The 19,292-nt window shown below is 43.9% G+C and overlaps 1 long non-coding RNA gene across 1 annotated transcript; it reads right to left on the bottom strand.

Moving 5' to 3' along the window:
* Positions 1–8,692: 8,692 nt before the first annotated feature.
* On the bottom strand, positions 8,693–16,337 carry LOC125964310 (uncharacterized). Its single transcript, XR_007477216.1, has 3 exons — positions 16,310–16,337; positions 14,875–14,961; positions 8,693–8,783 (listed from the first exon to the last, which is right to left on the bottom strand). It is a non-coding gene; the product is annotated as an uncharacterized LOC125964310 (long non-coding RNA).
* Between the last annotated feature and the right edge of the window lie 2,955 nt (positions 16,338–19,292).

Raw genomic sequence — 19,292 nt, 5'->3', positions numbered from 1 at the left:
CGGTGTGGGTGGGGCAGACCAAGGGACGCTGGGAAGACCCCCTCCCCCGCTCAGAGGCCACAGAGACTGAGCCCACATGGGCTCCCTTCATTGTCGGTTATGCCGTGGGAAGAATAATAACCCATCACTCATCTCCACTCGGCAGAGGCTCACCCCTCACTTCATTCGGATCTTTTCTCAGGTGTCTCGTCTTCAGCAAGGCCACCCCTGCCCCCAGCCCGCCGAAAACGGACCCTCCATCACCCTCCGTCAGTTCATGTAGCTTTTTCTTTGTAAGCAGTTCCCATTGCCTGACACAGTGTATATTCACTGGCTGGTTTATTTGTTTAATACTGTTTTTCTCATTAGAATGTGGCCTCCATGAAGGCAGAGGCCTTGCCTGGCCTGTTCTCTGCTGTCTCTGGAAGGCCTAGAAGAGCCCCCCGCAGTGAATAGTCTCTTGATAAATACTGGAGAATGGGTGGATGAGGGGACGGCATTGAGGCGATACGTTTCTGGGGGAGCCCGAGGGCAGGGAGCATCTCGTTTGGTTTACCTTTCTAATCGCATTGCCTAGTGCAATCTCTGACACATCATAGACTTGCAAATATTTGTTGGATGAGTAAGTGAAAGAAGGAAGGAAGGACCAATGTCCATCCCAGCATCCCCGTAGGGTAACTGAGGAAGTGTCTTGAACGGCATTGGAATTTGGAACACCTGGAGTGGAACTAATGAACAGGAAACACTGTACGAAGGGAAGTCAGGCACCAAAGGTGCTCTAGACCCCTGGAGTCATTTGGACGTCTGGTGTAAGATGGGGAGGTTCCTGTCATATAGTGTGAAGGCTGGCTTCTCAAATTCTATGCTCGTGAGAGGAGTGACGCTTCAGCCAAAAGTGACAGGTTCTGTCACTGACTGGCTCTGTGACTTTCATTGCCTAACTCCTCTGGGCTCCATAAATGGTTATTTGAATGAATGAATGAATGAATGGTAACATGATGCTGTAGGAACTTTCAGTGGAGCATGGAGGTGGAAGGGGATCAGATCGCGTGCAAAATCAGATTGCCTCAAAGATGTGCTTCGAGTACTCACCATCTACATTCCCATTTTTCAAAGTGTAAAGGAAATTTCTTCACAAGTTAAGAAATAGATATGTTTAAAGGCAGCGGGGCTTGGCCTGGAAATCAATATGTGAATCTGCTTCTCTCTCCCCTTCCTTTCTTTCTGTCATCTTCTTGGGTAAAGTTCTCACCTCATCCGTGTTCTCAGCTCAGGGTGTTGGGTTCACCTCATCTGACTGGATGGAGGACAGACACCACTTCCGGGCACAGAGATTAGAACCTAGTGGGTCTTGCTTGGCTTCTACTCAAAGAAATCCGTGTGGAGTTGTTGCGATTGTTATCTCTGATAACCCACTAAAAACTGGTCCCATTGCCTGCTGTGAAGAGTGTCAAGGGGTACAGTGGAGCTGTTTCATTTGAGTGGTGACTAGGGAAAGTTTTAGTAACTTGAAATCATTAAATCTGGTAACAGGCTCATCTCACCTTCCAAGTGTGCCTGAATTGTTTACGTCCGTGTTTATTAGACGAATTATTTATTCTATGCTTTCATTGGTAGGCAGTGTTCCCCCCTAAACTGTTGACTTTTTTTTGATTCTTCTTTACTATTCCATGTCCATCATTTTGTTCGACATCGCCCATCAATCCCTGGGATTGCAGGGAGTAATTTACCCCATAGGAGTTGAAAGACTTTCACCAGAAGAGTGTTTCATTTGGACAACTTCTGGCATATTGTGACTGCGGAGGGTTCACGCAAGAGCTGTGCTTTTTTCTGCCTGAATGTCTGCAAAAACTATCCCCTCTGCCTGGAGCTCTCTGCCCTTCCACCTCCCACTCGCCCACTCCCTCACTTAATTAAGCCCTAATGATCCTCTATTTTGTAGCCCAAACATGGCTTCTTCAGGGAGGATTTTCCTGAACTCCCTCAGTAGGTCAGGACTCACCCCACCCCCGTCTTATATGCTTATAACACCTGTAATTTTCTTCTAGGAAGAGCTGCCCAATAGAAAGATTATGCAAATTACTGATGTAATTTTTAACTTTCTAGTAACCACATTTTTAAAAACTAAAAAACAGGGCTTCCCTGGTGGCGCAGTGGTTAAGAGTCCGCCTGCCGATGCAGGGGACACGGGTTCGTGCCCCAGTCCGGGAGGATCCCACATGCCGCGGAGCAGCTGGGCCCGTGAGCCATGGCCACTGAGCCTGCGCGTCCGGGGCCTGTGCTCTGCAACGGGAGGGGCCACAACAGTGAGAGGCCCGCGTACCACAAAAAAAAAAAAACACATACACTGGGGTTCAGTGGGGTTCGTCCACCACCCAGTGGATCATTTGCAACATACCAAGATTCAGAGTGAAGTGGAGGAACCCTGGGGAAAGAAACCATGTGTCCTGGAGGATGGCAGGCAGGGCATGGAGATATATCTCTTTCTCTAACAGAGACTGGGAGGCCGTCCTCATAGATCTCACGAGTCCTCACACTCTTCTCCTGGATGGGGAAAGTGAGGCTCAGAGAGGTTAAGTAACTTGCCCAGCTCACACAGCACACAGGGGACAGAGCTGGGTTTCACTGTCCTTCATAGGCTCAGAAATCTGTGAAGCCTAATGGTTTTTCTTTTTGCATTTCTTTCTTGCTTTCCTTTCTAGCTTCCCTGAGTGCTTTGTTCTGTCAGTCTAACTCCTCCAGGCCTCACCATCTTGTGTTCTCATAGGAATACCCGTGAACACTGATGACGTGTTAATTCTCAGGTGTGTTTACACACTAGTCCCTGATGAAAGGCTCCGGAACCCTTGAGACATCAGAGAGCTTCCTGATGGGAAGCGGGAAGGACCCCCAGCTCCCAGGTTTGCTTCCTGCTCTGTTAACAGAGTATTCCAGTAGCACTGAGTGAACCTAAGCACCTTCTAGGCTTTTTAGGAGAAATATTTTTTTTCTGGAACAACATCGCACTTTGGAGCTTCCTGTCTCTGCTTCCCCATTTACAGTAGGGTGAACCTGAGCTCACCATTCACTCTATCCGAGAACCAGTGTCTTCATCTCTAAATGGTCTAAAGAGTGCTAACCTCACAGGGGTTGTTAGGTGAATTACATGTAACATTTAGACAGTTTTTTTCCTAATCACCCCTCACCGTGAAATGTGTATTTATATCCGTGCTTTATACATAAAAATGGTACTTTTTTTTATCATCCAAGAACCGATGTTCACATTGAGAATGCATGATCTGTACCATCCCATATCATCTTTCTCTATCATCCATTGAATCAAAGTTTCGGAGGCAAACAAACCATCAGTGCTAAGAACCCACTGAACAAGCCACTTTTCTCCCAAGTCACTTCTTCAAGGGTCCAGGAAACACGGGGGCAGATTTGAAGACAGCTGAGCCACGTCCTTGTGTATGTGGAATATGACACATCCTGTACGTCTTTTAAAAGTTATAGAAGCTGCCCTTTCTGGCTTGGAATTTTATTTCCTTGGTGCTGGCGCTCTTCCTGGTTTGTTCTGACCTCCTGGACTTTTCACAGGCAGTCATGGGCCTTAAGGACACGCTCTCCTCATTGGTGTATTGGGAATGTTGTCCATAAACATGTATCTTCCTGCTACTCTGTCCAGTGTGGCCCAAAGGGCAATGGGAGGGAAGAATTATAAGTATCTATTACTTTTGTTGTTGTTCAGTGGTCATGACTCAAGCATGCACAATAGAAAAATTAGATAGTAATCATTTGTTATTGAATTACAAAAGTGTGTTTTCCCTTGGGCTTCCCTGGTGGCGCAGTGGTTGGGAGTCCGCCTGCCGATGCAGGGGACGCGGGTTTATGTCCCAGTCCGGGAGGATCCCGCATGCCATGGAGCGGCTGGGCCCATGGGCCATGGCCGCTGGGCCTGCGCATCCGGAGCCTGTGCTCCACAACGCGAGAGGCCACAAGAGTGAGAGGCCCGCGTACTGCAAAAAAAAAAAAAAAGTGTGTTTTCCCAAATTGGAAAAGTCACTCTCGTGAGAGGTTTAATCATTCATGCAACAGATATTTATTGAACACTTGCTACATGCCAGCCTGTGTCTTAGGCCGGGGGGACGCAGCGGTAAGTGAGGCAGACTGTGTTCTTGGAGCTTCCCTTCCTGTGGAGAAGGCAGACGATAAACAAGAAAGAACCCGGGGATGAGAGCCAGGAAGGACATACAGCCAGGCAAGGGCTGGAGAGTTAGGGAGGGAGCGCTGCCTTTGAGGAGGTGGCATTTAATACGGCAGGGTCAGCTGAGGGACGGTTGCGAAGGTCATTCTGAGTAGCGGGGACAGAAGGCCAAAAGCTTTGGAACAGGGAAGGGCTTCATGTGTTCAGGAGCAGAAGGGAGGTCGGGTGACCAGCACAGAGGGATCAAAGCGGGAACGGGCTGGCTTGAAGGCAGAGGAGTCAGTAGGGGCCTCCAGCCCACGGTAGGAAGCTTGGGTTCATTTTAAGTGCAATGGGCACTCACTGGAAGGCAGGGAGCGCCCAGATCTAGCATGTAAAGAAGAGACTGGACATAGCAAGTGAGAGAGGCAGCAGGCTGTAGAAGTGTCCCTGCAAGATGTGACGGGGGCTTGGACGAGTCGTGGTACCAGGAGGTTTGAGGTCTCGAATCTCTATATTTTTTTTTTGAAATTTTAGACTTTTAATTTTTATTTTATTTATTTTTTTGTTGAAGTATAGTTGATTCACAATATTATGTTAGTTTCAGTTGTACAGAAAAGTGATGCCATTATACATATGTATATATATTCTTTTTCAGATTCTTTTCCCTTATAGGTTATTACAGAATATTGAGTAGATTTCCCTGTGCTATACAGTAGGTCCTTGCTGGTTATCTATTTTATATATAGTAGTGTGTATACGCTCCAAACTCCTAATTTATCCCTCCCCCTCTTTTTCCTTTGGTAACCATAAGTTTGTTTTCTATGTCTGTGGGTCTATTTCTGTTTTGTACATAAGTTCCTCTCTATTTTAAATAGTTACCAAAATATTCAGTCTCATCACTTTATATTCACACGTTGTTTAACCAATCTGGGAGGCATGTGCCATATAGATAAGCAGATATGACACACAGACATTAAATATTCAATAATGGAGGAGGCAGTGCATACCGACTCAAAGCATGGCAGGGACAGTGACATATAAACACGTACTGAGCGCTTCCTATGGGGAAATCGTGAGCTAAGCACTGGATATCATCTCATATGAACTTCAGCTCAACCCTCTGGGGTGTGTACAGCTGGCCCTCTGTATCTCTGGGTTCTACATCCACGGGTTCTGCACCCACAGTTTCAACCAACTGCAGATAGAAATTTTTTTTTTTTAATTCCAGAAAGTTCCAAAAAGTGAAACTTGAATTTGCCATGCACTGGCAAAGATTTACCTGGCATTTACATTGTGTTAGGTATTATAAGTAATCAAGAGGTGATTCAAAGTATATGGGAGGATGTGCATAGGTTATATGCAAATACTATGCCATTTTATATAAGAGACTTGAGCACCCTGGGATTTTGGTATTCTCAGGAAGTTCTGGAACCAACTCCCCGGCAGATGTACTAATATACCCACGTGGGCAAGTGCAGCTAATGAGGTCTAGCTGGTAAGTAACTGACCCAGGATATGAACCCAGACCTATCTGACCCTCAGCTACAGTCCAGCTGGTCAGCTGATTCCTCTTTCACATGAAGATGCCTTCCACATTTCCTTTCGGGTCTAGGCTTCGTGAGTCAGTGGTGTCCAAGTTATCAGAGTGGGCAGAGGTTCCTGGCGCTAAGAAGAGGCCACGGAACATCCCTAAGAGAAGAAACTGTCTTCTTCACCCGTAACTCCCACCAGCCAGCATAGTACTTGGTTTGGGTAAGTCTTCAGTGATGTCTGTTCAATGGGGCAAAGAATGAATGAATGAATGAATGAACAAACTCAAGCCATTCACTCTTTTCTCAACCAGAAGCAGCCTTGACTCTTTTTTAACACATTGCTCGGGCATAAGATTAGCATATAGCTTGCCTGGAGGTGTGCAGTGTCTGGGTGGACAATTTTCATTCATTTATTCATATATGAATGTGATAAATATTTAACAAATGCATGTCATATATAAATTACTGTTGAGCTGAGGCATTCTCCCCTTTCCAAATAACAGAAAGCTAAGGTGGGGGAAAAAATTAAAAACCTGAATATATCCCTTAAAAAGTTTGACTTAGGAGTTCCAGTTTGGATGCTGAACTATCTGGATGACCTTGATCTACCAAGACTCAACTGCTTCAGCTGTGAAGTGTGGTTAATCATACTCCTTTTATTAGGTCGTGAGAGCTAAATTAAATGAGCATGCAGGGCTTCCCTGGTGGTGCAGTGGTTAGGAATCCACCTGCCAATGCAGGGGACACGGGTTCGATCCCTGGGCCGGGAGGATCCCACATGCCACGGAGCGGCTAGGCCTGTGAGCCACAACTGCTGAGCTTGTGCTCCAGAGCCTGCGAGCCACAGCTGCTGAAACCCATGTGCCTAGAGCCCGTATTCCATAGCAAGAGAGGCCACCCGAATAAGAGGACCTCGCACCGCAGTGAAGAGTAGCCCCCGCTCGCCGCAACTGGAGAAAGCCCGTGGGCAGCAATGAAGACCCAACGCAGCCAAAGATAAATAAATAAATAAATTGGTTTTTTTAAAAAAAGAACCTCTAAATTAAATAAATAAATAAAGGGTATGCAAAATCACTCCTTCATAGATCCTATATAGTTAAATTGAATTATTATTGCTATTGCTACGTCATTATTAGTGTGTCACTTGGTCTGAAAAGAATCTTGATCCTTATTATTCCCTTTTTCTTTCTCTGTTTCCCCCTAGAATGGAGAAAGAAGAAAGGAAATAATGTTGGTGGCATGGGCTCTGCCATTAATTAGGTTGTAAAAACTCTTGGAAATGCATGAGCTATTATTTTAGAAAATATCCTTTCCCACTTAATTTATCTGGATCAAGCCTGCTTAATTGAATGAAGACACTAAAGTGATAGCAGAAGACATTTTATAGCTTTAATAAATATCACCAAGCAATGCTAACCAACCACCAAAGTAAAGGGGTTACGCCCAAGAGTTGAAAAAGGGCATTTGTCAGAATGCAATGTAATTACCTGTTGAGTACAGGTATTGAATTAAATACCACCCTATAGATGTAAATCCAACTTTGACACAAAATAATTGTAACATCATTTACTAGAAAAACTATGGTTTGTAATCCTTTGGATTGCATGAAATCACTGCAATTATTCTCTTGGCCTTTTGACTTTACACTGAACTTTCCTGGTGAAGAGGTACATTGAGAAGTGAGTGGAAAAAGTAAGGTGTGACAGCTGGAGAGATAATAACGTTGTATGTTTTCATCTTACTATTTGAAGTAGAAGGTTAAAAAGCTTAATTTTTCTTTGCTTCAGTAAGAAATGACCATAACTCAGTGGCTTAAGAGAGCATAAATTTAGTATCTTACAGTTCTGGAGTTCAGAAGCCTATAGTCAGTCTCACGGGCTAAGATGAGGTGTTGGCAGGGCTCCATTCCTTTCTGGAGGACCTCGAGGAGAATCCTTTCCCTTGCCTCCTCCAGCTTCTAGAGGCTGCCTGCATCCTGCAGCTGGTGGCCTCTGCCTCCATCTTCAAAGCACATCACTCCAACCTCTGCTTCCATCATCACATCTCCTTTTTAGACTCTGACCCTCCTTTCTTCCTCATGTAAGGTCTCTTGTGATGACATTGGGCCAGCCCGGGTAATCCAGCATGATCTCCCCATCTCCAAATCCTCAGCTTAATCACACCTAGATCACATCTTAATCACATCATTTGTCAAAAGAGGTAACATATTGACAGGTTCCAGGGATTAGGATGTGCACGTCTTTGGGAGACTCTTATCCTGTCTGCCACAGAGAGGAAAATAAAAAAAGAAAAGAGAGAGGAGTGACTCCAAATCTTCTAGGAAATAAGTAGAATGGCATTCCACCCTCTAGAGCATTTTCCTTGACGCGTATCTTCATAACAGGCTCTAGGTTCTGAGCAGATTTGTCTTCAGTCTGTGGCTTGGCCTTCCCCTGCTCTGTCACCTAGAGACAGTTTCTGGGCTTCTGTGCCAGTGAACTGCTGACTGAGTTCAGCCCATGAGAGGGGCTGAGTGGGATGGGAGGGGGAGGAAGGGAGAAGCGAGGGTATTTCTTCCCTCCCTCTCCACCTCACATCGTGTCTCCTGCAGCCCAAGCTCCTCCCACATAACCCCACCACGGTTCCAGCTTCTTCTGGGTAATCCTGACCCCCTCCCTACAGGCGATCATAGCTCCCTGCTGCAGCTGCAGATCTCGGGGTTACCGCCCTGTCTCCTTTTGACTTCTCTCTCGGTGGTATAACAAATTCCTGCATTCAATTCCCTCTCTGTAAATACCCAAAGTGATTTCTTTTTCCCTAGTTAGGCCCTGATTGATAGAGATGGGGAGGAATTATTTTAAGTAGACAATGGGGGGGAAAGAGACACATTTCAACGATATTGTCACTGCTCAAATTAGCTCGGAAATTCCTTTCTCTTTGGGGATTGTCTTAAAACCAAGTCTTCAAGCCCCAAAAGTAAAAACCAGAGTATGAATTTTCTAGAGCTGCTGCAACAAATAACCACAAACATGGTGGCTTACAAGAAAATTAATTTATTTTCTTAGTTCTGTGGACCAGAAATCTGAAACCAAGGTGGCAACAGGGCAGTGCTGCATCTGAAGGAACTAAGAGAGAATTCTTTGTTAGCTCCAGCTTCTATGGGCCCCAGACAGTCCCTGGCACGTGGCTGCATCACTCCAATCTCTGCCCCTGTTTTCACAATGTCTCCTCCTCTTTGCTGTCTCCTATCTCCCTCTGCCTCTACCTCATAAGACACTTATCATTGGATTCAAAGCCTACCCAAATATTCAAGGATGCTCTCATCTTGAGAACCTTAATTACCTCTGCAAAGATTTTTTTTCTAAATAAGATCACATTCACAGTTTCCTCAAATTACCAGAGGAATTATGTATTTCCCTCAAATACATACTTTTTCTGGGAGGGGCACCATTTAACCCACCACGACTAGTTTCATTGCTTTATAGTCAATTAGGAAAATCTCTTACACACACACACATTCATTACCCTGCTTGATCATCAACTTCCTTCACTCAACTTAGCTCTCAGTGTTCTTTGCCGTTGCCAAAAATTAAATCAACTCTGAAAGATAAGCAATGTGTTCCACGGCAGCATAAATAGAGGGGAAAAGTGATTTGCCGACATCCACGAAAGTTGGTCAATGGAAAAGTTGTGCTTTGAACAGTCTTTCACAATGGCCGACTCTTCCAATCAGCAGAAGAGGGATTTGGGTCTCTGTACTTGAAAAATCTGCTCAGTCTACTTCACACTCTTCTCTGCCCTCACGCAGCAGTTGTTTTTTTCTGTTTTTAATCCAAATATATGTTTTCTGTTTATTCTTAGTACATATTCATCTGCCAAGTTAAATATGGTCAAGACAGCTATTTATTGGTCCTCTGACTCCTTTTAAGAGTAAAGGGAGGTCCCTCCTAAAGGCATAATTTTTCACAGAATCATCTGAAGGCTTAATTTATATCATTGTGTCCTGGGTCAAGTTGGTGAATGACAAACAGTGACGTAAATGAAGATTGTAGAGGATCTTGCTGAGATTATACTCCAGTTACTGGCTTGAAGCAAATAGAATCCTTTAAGAAAATATATGCTGTACTGACTAATGCTCACCAACAATAAACGAGGAAGAGCATTCGCTGTAGAAATAGAACGAGTAATTGCTCTGAGTCAAAAAAAAAAATATATGTGCTTCATCTATGAGTCAACTTTCAGATAATTTTTAATGTGAGGGAGAAACAAGGTCCTCTGGAGAATATTTGTAGAATCTTTAGGAAGTGGAGGAGAGGAAAAAACTGAGCTTTACGAGCACACCCTAGTGACTGGTTAAACAGCGCCTCTCTCTCCGCGGCTGGAGCCGGTGAAGCCTTACTAGAAGTAGAATACTAATAGTATACTAGAAAGAGTTTTCGTACAGCGTTAATTAAAATGTAAAGAAGAAAGAGCTTCTAAAATCTTCTCTCTTGTTTCCTTTTTAAGTCTCTGAGTAGCCAAATATATGACTGATCATGCAAGGATATGGGTTATTCTAGCAAAGCACTAACCTGACACATATTTTATGAAACTCCTAATAGACTTCCTGTTGATGAATTAAAGCTACCAGCCACGGTGCTGAGGCCGTGATATACATCTCCAATATTTACTACAGCCCTGCCCTCTTACAGATAAGCATCTTAGGACTCAGAAGAACAAAGACTTTACCCAAGGCCACAAATAGAATTACCTCAATTCCAAAATGCCATTGACATGGGACTCACCATTGATTTCATAACTGCTTTACAGGGACCAACAAAAAACACACTTCGTTGAATGTACAGCACTGTTTTAAGATCAATTGTGCTTTCAAAAACATTAAAATTTGAAAGGAAAAAAGGACATCTGAAATGTACAGAAATATATATATATATATATATATATATATATATATATATATATATATATACATACACAGAACATCAGCCCTGAGGAAGGGCTTCATTTCAAGGTCTTTCTGGTCCCAAGACCAAGCTCTCACCATGACAGCCCATTAGCTCACTGCTCTGTGTATCAAGTCCAACAACTGCAGCTTACACTGAGAACTAGAATTAGTACCATGACTATTCAACAAAACCACATGGTTAGTCCTCTCCGTCTCTGGTTAGCTTTTCTATAATCTGCATCATAAGGACTTTTTGTACAACCTGGTATCAGGTATCATTGATTCATCAACATCTTCCTCATCCATCTCCTTCTTCCGCAAATATTGTGAGCCAGACCCCATGCTGGGTCCCTGAAGGGACAGCAGAGAGCAGAATTCTGTCCTCATGGAGTTCATCCATGGGTTGGAGGAGGTGGGAAGAAGGGAGGCAGGGGCATTATCTAGTAATCACCCAAACCAACAAGAGGTAGAAGCGGGTATGTGTTGTGCGGAGAAGTTCACAATGCCCTGAAAACCCATCTAGGGGGATTGGATCTACCGGGGGAGATCTTGGATGGCCTTCCTGAAACATGGTCTGGGAAGAGTTGCTTCCTCTAAGAGAGAAAAGAAGAGGATGCTCAGCAGAGCAATGTGTGTGCAAAGGCCCTGTGGTGAGTGAGAGCAGGAGGGGTACAAGGGAGTGGAAGCAGGCCAGTGTCACTGAAGGGCAGGGAGTGCCGAGGCTAGTGAGATGGCAAGAGCATCATGGAGGGTTTCAAAATTCACTAGACCATTGTCCAGAACAGTGGCCTAGTAAGAGTCCAGATTCTGGAGCCTATTTTCTTGGGTTCAAGTCTCTATTCCATCACTTTTTTTTTTTTTTTTTACTATTTATTTATTTATCTTGGCTGCTCCCACTCTCAGTTGTGGCATGTGAGATCTTTAGTTGTGCCATGTGGACTTCTTAGTTGTGGCATGTGGACTCAGTTGCAGCATGCATGTGGGATCTAGTTCCCCAACCAGGGCTCGAACCCAGGCCTCCTGCATTGGGTGCATGGAGTATTACTCACTGGACCACCAGGGAAGTCCCTCCATTCTATCACTTATTAGCTGTGTTACTTTATCTCTCTGTTTTCTCATGTGAAATATGACAATATTAATGGCAGGATTAAATTAATTAATATGGTGTGTGTAAAACTTGAGAACAGTGCTTGGCACACGTTTGCTTCCACACATATTTGTCATCATTCCAAGAACGACAGGGAGACAGGGCAGCTTAGTGGCAAGAGAGTGACATCATCAGGTCTGAATTTCAAAAAGATTACTCTAGTTTCTGTGTAGAAAATGGATTGTAGAGAGGCAAAAATTCTGATTGGGCTGACCAGTTAGAATTGTTGCAGTAGTCCAGGTGAAATTTGGAAAAGGATGGTGGAGGGGTGGTAAAGAGAGAGGGACAGAATGAAGAGATAGGCGACAAAATCAATAGGACCTGGAGAGATAGCGAGGAAAGTCTCATCCCAGTGTCATCATTCTTCCCCCTTGACAACTACAAAACCCACCCGAAAGGAAGACTCAGAGACAAAAGCAAGACGTCAATTTGCAAAAAAATTGCGAGGAAGCCAGAAAATAAAAACACAACAGATATTTAAAAGAAAAAAAAAAAAAAACCCTGCAAAACTATCAAGGTTACCAACTTTCCATGATGGAATAAAAGCCATTTTCAGACATGATTATCATCTCCACATCTGCAGAAATCAGCATTGCACGAGTCAGGGATAAAGGCATTTTACTAGGTAATCAGTGACTGTCAGGAAATACTCAAGGCTTCATTTATTTGGGGTACTAGAACTAGACAGGGTGATCTTGTTCTTTTGTTTTGTCGTTTTCTTTTGTTGTGATTTTATGGCAGGATGCAAAGTGTTTTATAATGTACTCTCTTTGGGGTGTACTCATTCCTAGTGGAGGTGTTCAAAGCATCATTTTTGCTTCTACACCCTCTGTCCTCCACTCCCTTCTGCCACCTTCAGTGCTGAGGGGCTTTCTTCTCTACACAGCATTCCCCTGTCTTTTCTGAGTCCTCCTGCCATATGGGAGGTCCTCAAGAAACTCCCTGAGCTCTTCTCTGGTGCTGGGTTTCCTACATGCAAGGGCCTTTGAGCAGAGGAAATTTAGGGTCATGGGGAGAAGGTGGTTGGAAAGCTTCTGGCCATGATTCAGAGTCCTAATAAGGCATTGCAGTGGATCGAATAGTGTCCCCCAAATTCATGTCCACCTGGAACCTCAGAATGTGACCTTATTTGGAAAAAGGGTCTCTGCAGGTGTAATTAGTCAAGGATCTTGAGATGAAATCATCCTGGATTGGGGGTGGGCCCTAAATCCAATGACTGGCATCTTTGTAAGACAAGAAGAAACAAAGAAACCCAGTTTGGAGGGACGAGTCTGCAAGCCAAGGAAGGCCAAGAGCTGGGCTAGAGGTGAGAAGAAGCAAGGGATTGCGCTCCACCAGGACTCTGGACCTGTGAGGGAGTAAATTTCTGTTGTTTAAACCATCAAGTTTGTGGTAATTTTCTACAAGAGCCTAAGAAACTAACACAGATGGAGCATTGGTGCAGGGCATAGAGAGAGACAGAAGAATGGCAGAGGGATGGGTGGTGTCAAGGAGAGAAAGACAAGGTCTGAATTAGGAACTCCCATCCCTCCCATCCCAACAGATTGACTTTCAGGACAACCCTAGACCAGAGGGCGATTTCAGAATCAGAGCTAAGACTCTGTTGAACAATTAAATAAACCTTACATGGTATGGCAAAAATTGCTGCCTACTAATACCTCTTCTCCCCTTCTTCCTTTTAGTGATAGAACTGCCCCTGCCAAATATTAGCTGGGCACATGGCCACCCAGCTAGAAACTACATTTCCCACTCTCCTTGCAGCCTCAGGGCTTCGGCCCAGAATGTTCATTGTCACCACAGACCATGAACCTATAATGTAAGGTCAAAACTTCATCTGGGCTTAGCACCTAATTCTGAGAAACCAGTTGATGATAGGGGTCATGGAAGTTAATTGCCAACTTTTACTCAACGCTCACTCTCTTGGCATTTTAAACCCCTTTGTCACCAGGCTATGGCTTGTTTAAAGCCCTCAGTAAGAATGACAGTGCTGTTTGGAAATTGACTCCAAAATGTGCAATCAGCTCTCTTTCCCAGGTTTAACAAGTGCTGAATATCTGACCTCCCCAGAGGACCATGACAGTGCCCCCAAATGGGAAATGTCCAAACTTGCCCAGGTTTAACAAGTGCTGAATATCTGACCTCCCCAGAGGACCATGACAGTGCCCCCAAATGGGAAATGTCCAAACACATAAGCTGGGTGGTCCTTCCTTTGCCCTGTCTCCGAGTCCCTAGGCTCTCCTTTTCACTCCTCTGCCGGCCGGAAGAGTGTCCCCTTACAGCACTTTGGCAATGCAGTTATTCACTTGCATTCCCTGCGTGACAGCAGTGCCTGGGGAATAAATTCTCCTCTCCCTGACATGCCTGAGAAGGCAGCCTCTTCAGCTGATGGAAGAATTAACCTTATAAACCAAGGGCCTTATTACCAGACACAGCTTGCAGCCCTACAAGCCAACACACAACCCTCTCCTCTTTTCTTATTATATAAAGAATGTCACAGTAATATATTGAATTGTTTTGATGGTCACCCATTAAAGGAAGGCAAAAGTGTATGCAGGGTGGGTAGGGTAGGGTGTGTGAGCACAAACAATTTCCAGCATCCCAGGTTATTCATCCATTTAGGGGAGGGGCTGCTGTTGATATTACCAGAAAACCCGTATCTTGAGTTTGGCCACCAAGTGTGCTCTCTTAACAAATTCTAAGGCAGTAGTTGATGAACTTTCATTTCTCCCACTTTCACTATGGGGCGAAGCTGAGAGAGAAAAGGCTAGAAAGAGGTAGATACTAGAAACTGACATGGACATCTGCCTGCCCACAACAGGGTCTTGGGAGTAGACCCCGCTTCCTGGACTCTTTCTGTGGGGGGACCAGAGGTTTTATTTTCATCAGATAAGTCTGACACCAGGTGTGAAGGTATTCTTCTGGAGGAAATAACTTCCCAAATTCCTATTTTTACTGCTTTCCTCCTTGGTCCCCCTCGAATTCTTGAGTGCAGGTATCAACTGTATTCTAATGATTTATTCCCATCTGTCTCAAAATAGCACAAATCCAGGTATTGCGCCTTTGTTTATCCTCACCTTGGCAGCCTTGCTCCTTCAAACCTCTCTAATCCTTCCCCCATCTTTACCTTGGGTCAACCCTTGGCAAGTCCTGGCTGGCCTCTCTCCAGAGCCTCCTAACTGTCCCTCTGCCTCCCCGATGATTCATGAACTTCCTGAAACAGAACGAATCCTTCTGCAATTCTGCTTGCAAACCCAAACTGACTGTCCATGGTCTAATCTCTGGATGGTACCAAAACCTTCTGACCCCAGCTGACTTCTCCCCTTCCATCTTCCCTCTCTCCCCCAACAAACTCTTTACTGTTCCTTAAATGTACCCTTAGGCCTCAATACATTTACATATCTTCTTTCTGCCTGGACTCCTCTCTGCTCTACCTGGTAAACTCCTACTCATCCTTTAGGACCCAATTTAAATATCATCTTCTCTTTAGGACTTCCCTGATACCTCCAGGCAGAGTGGTCTCTTTCTTGTCTGGTGTCTTGCTTTGCTGTACATTTAGCTTTGTTATAAAGGGCATTTATCACTTTGTATTGTATTTGTTGCATGATATGCGATGCTATGATTGTTTGTTACACAACAAAGCTGCCTAAGACAGATTATTTTCAATTTTTCATTATATGTAATACTAAGATGGTTGTATCTCTGCTTATTTACTTTGGATAGATTCCCAAAAGTGATATTATGGATGTGAACAGAAGTCATAAACATTTTTAAGGCCCTGGATACATGTCACAAAATTATTTCCCAGAAATGTAATAACTCACACTTCTACCAGCAGTGATGAGAGATCCCTATTTATACCACACTCAACGGTATTGAGTTTTATTTAGAAAATAAAACACAGTTTGCCAATGTGGTTAGTGGAAAAAAAAATCTTATTATTTTAATTTACTATCTTTAATTACTAGTAGGTTAAAAATTTCCCATATACCTGTATTTTGTATAAGTTGCACATTTATGTCATTAGCTCATATTCTCCGTATTTGTTTGTAAAATCTCTCTATGTATTAAGAATACAAATCCTCTGTCTTGTCATATTTCTTTTTGCAAAGTTTTAATCCTGGTTTCTTTCACCTTAATTTTGATATTGCATGGGGATTTAATTTATTCAAAACTTCTTTTTTCTTTTCATCATACATTCCATGCCTTAGAAAGCCCATCTCCATCCTGACATCCAATAAACTTTAACTTAAAGAGTCTTCTAGATTTTAAGGTTTCCTGAGGGTGAGGGGAGAGCTTAACTCTTCAGTCAGTAAATTTGGTAAAAAATATAAGGTAAAATCTATTTTCCCTCAAATAGTTAAAATGTTGTCCCAATATCATGTATTTAGCCAAGTTTTCTTTCCTTTTTTGTTATGTTTATCCAAAAAATTATCTTATTGAAGAGTCTATTTCTGGGCTAACTCTTCTGCTGAATGGATTTCAGAGGCTGGATTTTTATGGTCATGTTATATTTTCTAGAAACTAGATTTCTCAGACTTCATAATCACCCATCTACTGACTTGTATTATGGGGCTGGCAGTCTTTATTCCACATTTTCCTGTTTGAGTGCAGCTTCCTTGGGAAACTTCTCTTAACCCCCAATCTAATGAAGTGCCCCTCCCCAGGCCTCATGTAATAATACCCTTTATTACAATTCACTGTGCAGAATACCTTAGCTCTTATGCTGCTAGACAGTCAACTCCTTGAGGACAGGTTTTTTTTATTTCATTATTTTGTACCCCAATTACCTAGTAAGTACAATGCCTTTCTCAAAGTAGGTGCTCAACAAACATTTGTTGATTTGAATTGAGTTAAATTGAGTTAGGTTGAATTGAACAAAATCATATTGGATTGGATTGCTAGTAGGTTATAGATTGAGATGTCTTTTCTTAGCAAGTGGCTTCCCTTTCTGTATCATTCAGGCTTTAGCCAGGTAAATAGAAACCAATCTAAGTATTTAAAACAGAAGAAATTTAATACAAGGGATTATTTGCCCAGTTGATGGAAGAACTGAGAAGCCAAACAGGCGATGATGAGTGAGATATTGTGATTTATAAGAAATATATTTATGGTCAGTCATTTGGATGACCAAAATATATTTCTCAGATAGATGTGGTCTTCATCCACAGTTCCTCGCTCCCAAAACCCTTGGAATTTTCTGCCGTCACAATTGGGTTTATGTTAAGGAAGGTGACTTTTGGATCTCACCGCAGGGTAGGGGCTGGTTGCCAGGAGAACCAATCATGTGATTCAAGGGTTGGAACTTTCAGCCTCAGCCCCTAATTTCTGGAGAGGGGAGAGGGGCTTGAGGTTGAATCAGTGGCCATTGACCAATGAGCTCGTCAATCATGACTATGTCATGAAGGCTCCATAAAACCCCCAAAGGACAGCTTTTTGGCCCTTTCTGGAGAGCTTTTACTTGGAGAACCAGAATGCTTCCATGTGCTGCCATGTGGGGTCCCAAGCTCTGCCAGGACGGAAGCTCATTTGTTCAGGACCTCACCCTGTGTCCCTTCATCTGGCTGTTGATTCATATCGTTTAATGTCCTTTTATAATAAATTGGTAATCTAGTGAGTAAACAGATTTCCTGAGTTTAGTGAGCCGTTCCAGTAAATTAACCCAAACCAAGGTGGGAGTCACCAGAACCTCCAGTTTGCAGCCTGTCACTCAGAAGCACAGGTAACAACTTGGGCTTGCAACTGGCGTCTGAAGTGGAGGGTGGTCTTGTAGGCCTGAGCCCTGTACCTGTGGAATCTGATTCCATCTCTGGGTAAAGTGTCAGAATCGAGTTCAATTCTTGGACACCCTGCTGGTGTCTGAGAATTGCCTGTTGGTATGGGGAAGTCTTCACACACACACGTTGAAACTGGGTCCAGTCATCCTTTCAGTGAGTCAACTGCTACACTGTAGAAATAAAGGGAGGAGGTGGTATTACCGAAGCCCAGGGCCAATGTCCCCCCACAGGACCACGGTGGATCCTGGAGGATGATGTCACGGAGAAGATGCAGCCACTGCAGGGAGCACTGGGGGCAGAGATGGGTAAGAAATAAACTGGCTTCTATCTTCTTTCCACTCTCAGGGCTCCCACCGGTGCCTCCCACTGACCAAACCCAGCCAGGATCAACTGCCCTGGAGCCTGGGAAGCACAGCCTCTGATACGGAGCAGACCAAGAAAGGGAGTGAATTCTAGAACAACAAAAGCAACACACTTTTATTTTCCGTTTTCAGCTTGACAATATTATTTATTTCTAAATAGAGTAACTAGGGGAATGAGATAGGAAAGCCAACAAGTGAAAAATCAACCCACAGTGGAAGGCAAATTAACAGACTCCGGCGACTCCTTCTCTAGGCTCCCGTCTCCAGCAGGCTGGCAATCGATAGGGCTGGCTAAGTGCTTGGGGAGCCAGGGGTGGGAAGGGGCCGCGGCGCGACAATTCAAGCATGGCTGCAATTTCATTAAAGACCCGGGGGTGACATCAGATATCGATTCTGTTTTTCCCAGAACTTTGCTCTGGTTCAGTGCTTTGTGAAGATAGATGGCTGGAATACTGGGCAGTGAGAGGGCAGAAAGGAAGTCCAGGGACGCCTGATACACACCCAAGCTGCTTGGGTCTCAGACTGGGCCAGATTTCCACATTAAAGAGAAGACCGCAAGTATATAGAAAGATGACTAAGGAATGCTTAGTGAAGTTCTTGGCCTCATCACTCCAAATTAAGATTCAGATTAAGATTCAGAGGAAGTATGGAAGGGGCTTTGCTTTGGGATTTGGGGATTGGAAAAGCCAAGTTCAGTTCTAAGCTCAGATACTAACAGGCTGTGTACAGTTGGACAAGTTACCCAACCTCTCTATGACTCAGTTTCCTCATTTGGAGAACGGGAAAGTGAGTAACACCTGTCTCCAAGGACTATTGGAAGGGTTAAATGAGATAATACATGTAAAGTGCTTTACCTTACAGTAAGCATTCAGGAAATGTTGGCTGCTACTATTTGGGGTGTTGTTTTATTATTATTGGGTGTGTCTTATAGAGCATGTGCTGCTCTTTTGGGGCATGTGCTGCATGTGCCTGCAGTGTCTTTCTCCTTTGTCTCTTCCCCCTTGTTAACACTCATTCATCCTCCAGACACAAGTCAAATGTTACCTCCTCCAGGAAGCCTTCCCTGACCCCCTCAGGGGGAGTCAGCTGACCCTTCTCTGTGTTCCCATGGCACCCTGTTCTTACACTTAGCATAGCACTTGCCACATTGTATTGTTTTTAACACTTTGCTTAGTGGACTATGAAAAACTGCAAGACTGGAACTGAGTCTTTTCATTCTACCTCTCCAGCCCCTAGTACAAGACGTAACAGGTGCTCAAAAGATGCCTGGTGAATAAAAGAACTCCATAGTATAATTACAAGAGTCCCTGGAAATTTTCTCCTGCTCCCAGAAGTGCCTCTTCCACTTCCTAAAATCTACCATGAGAGCTTTTCCTTCTAGCCGAAGACTTTGATCCCATTTAAAT

The sequence above is a fragment of the Orcinus orca genome, chromosome 4 (genome assembly GCF_937001465.1).
Source record: "Orcinus orca chromosome 4, mOrcOrc1.1, whole genome shotgun sequence".
Taxonomy (NCBI): Eukaryota; Metazoa; Chordata; class Mammalia; order Artiodactyla; family Delphinidae; genus Orcinus; species Orcinus orca.
This window is presented reverse-complemented; position numbering and strand designations above follow the sequence as displayed.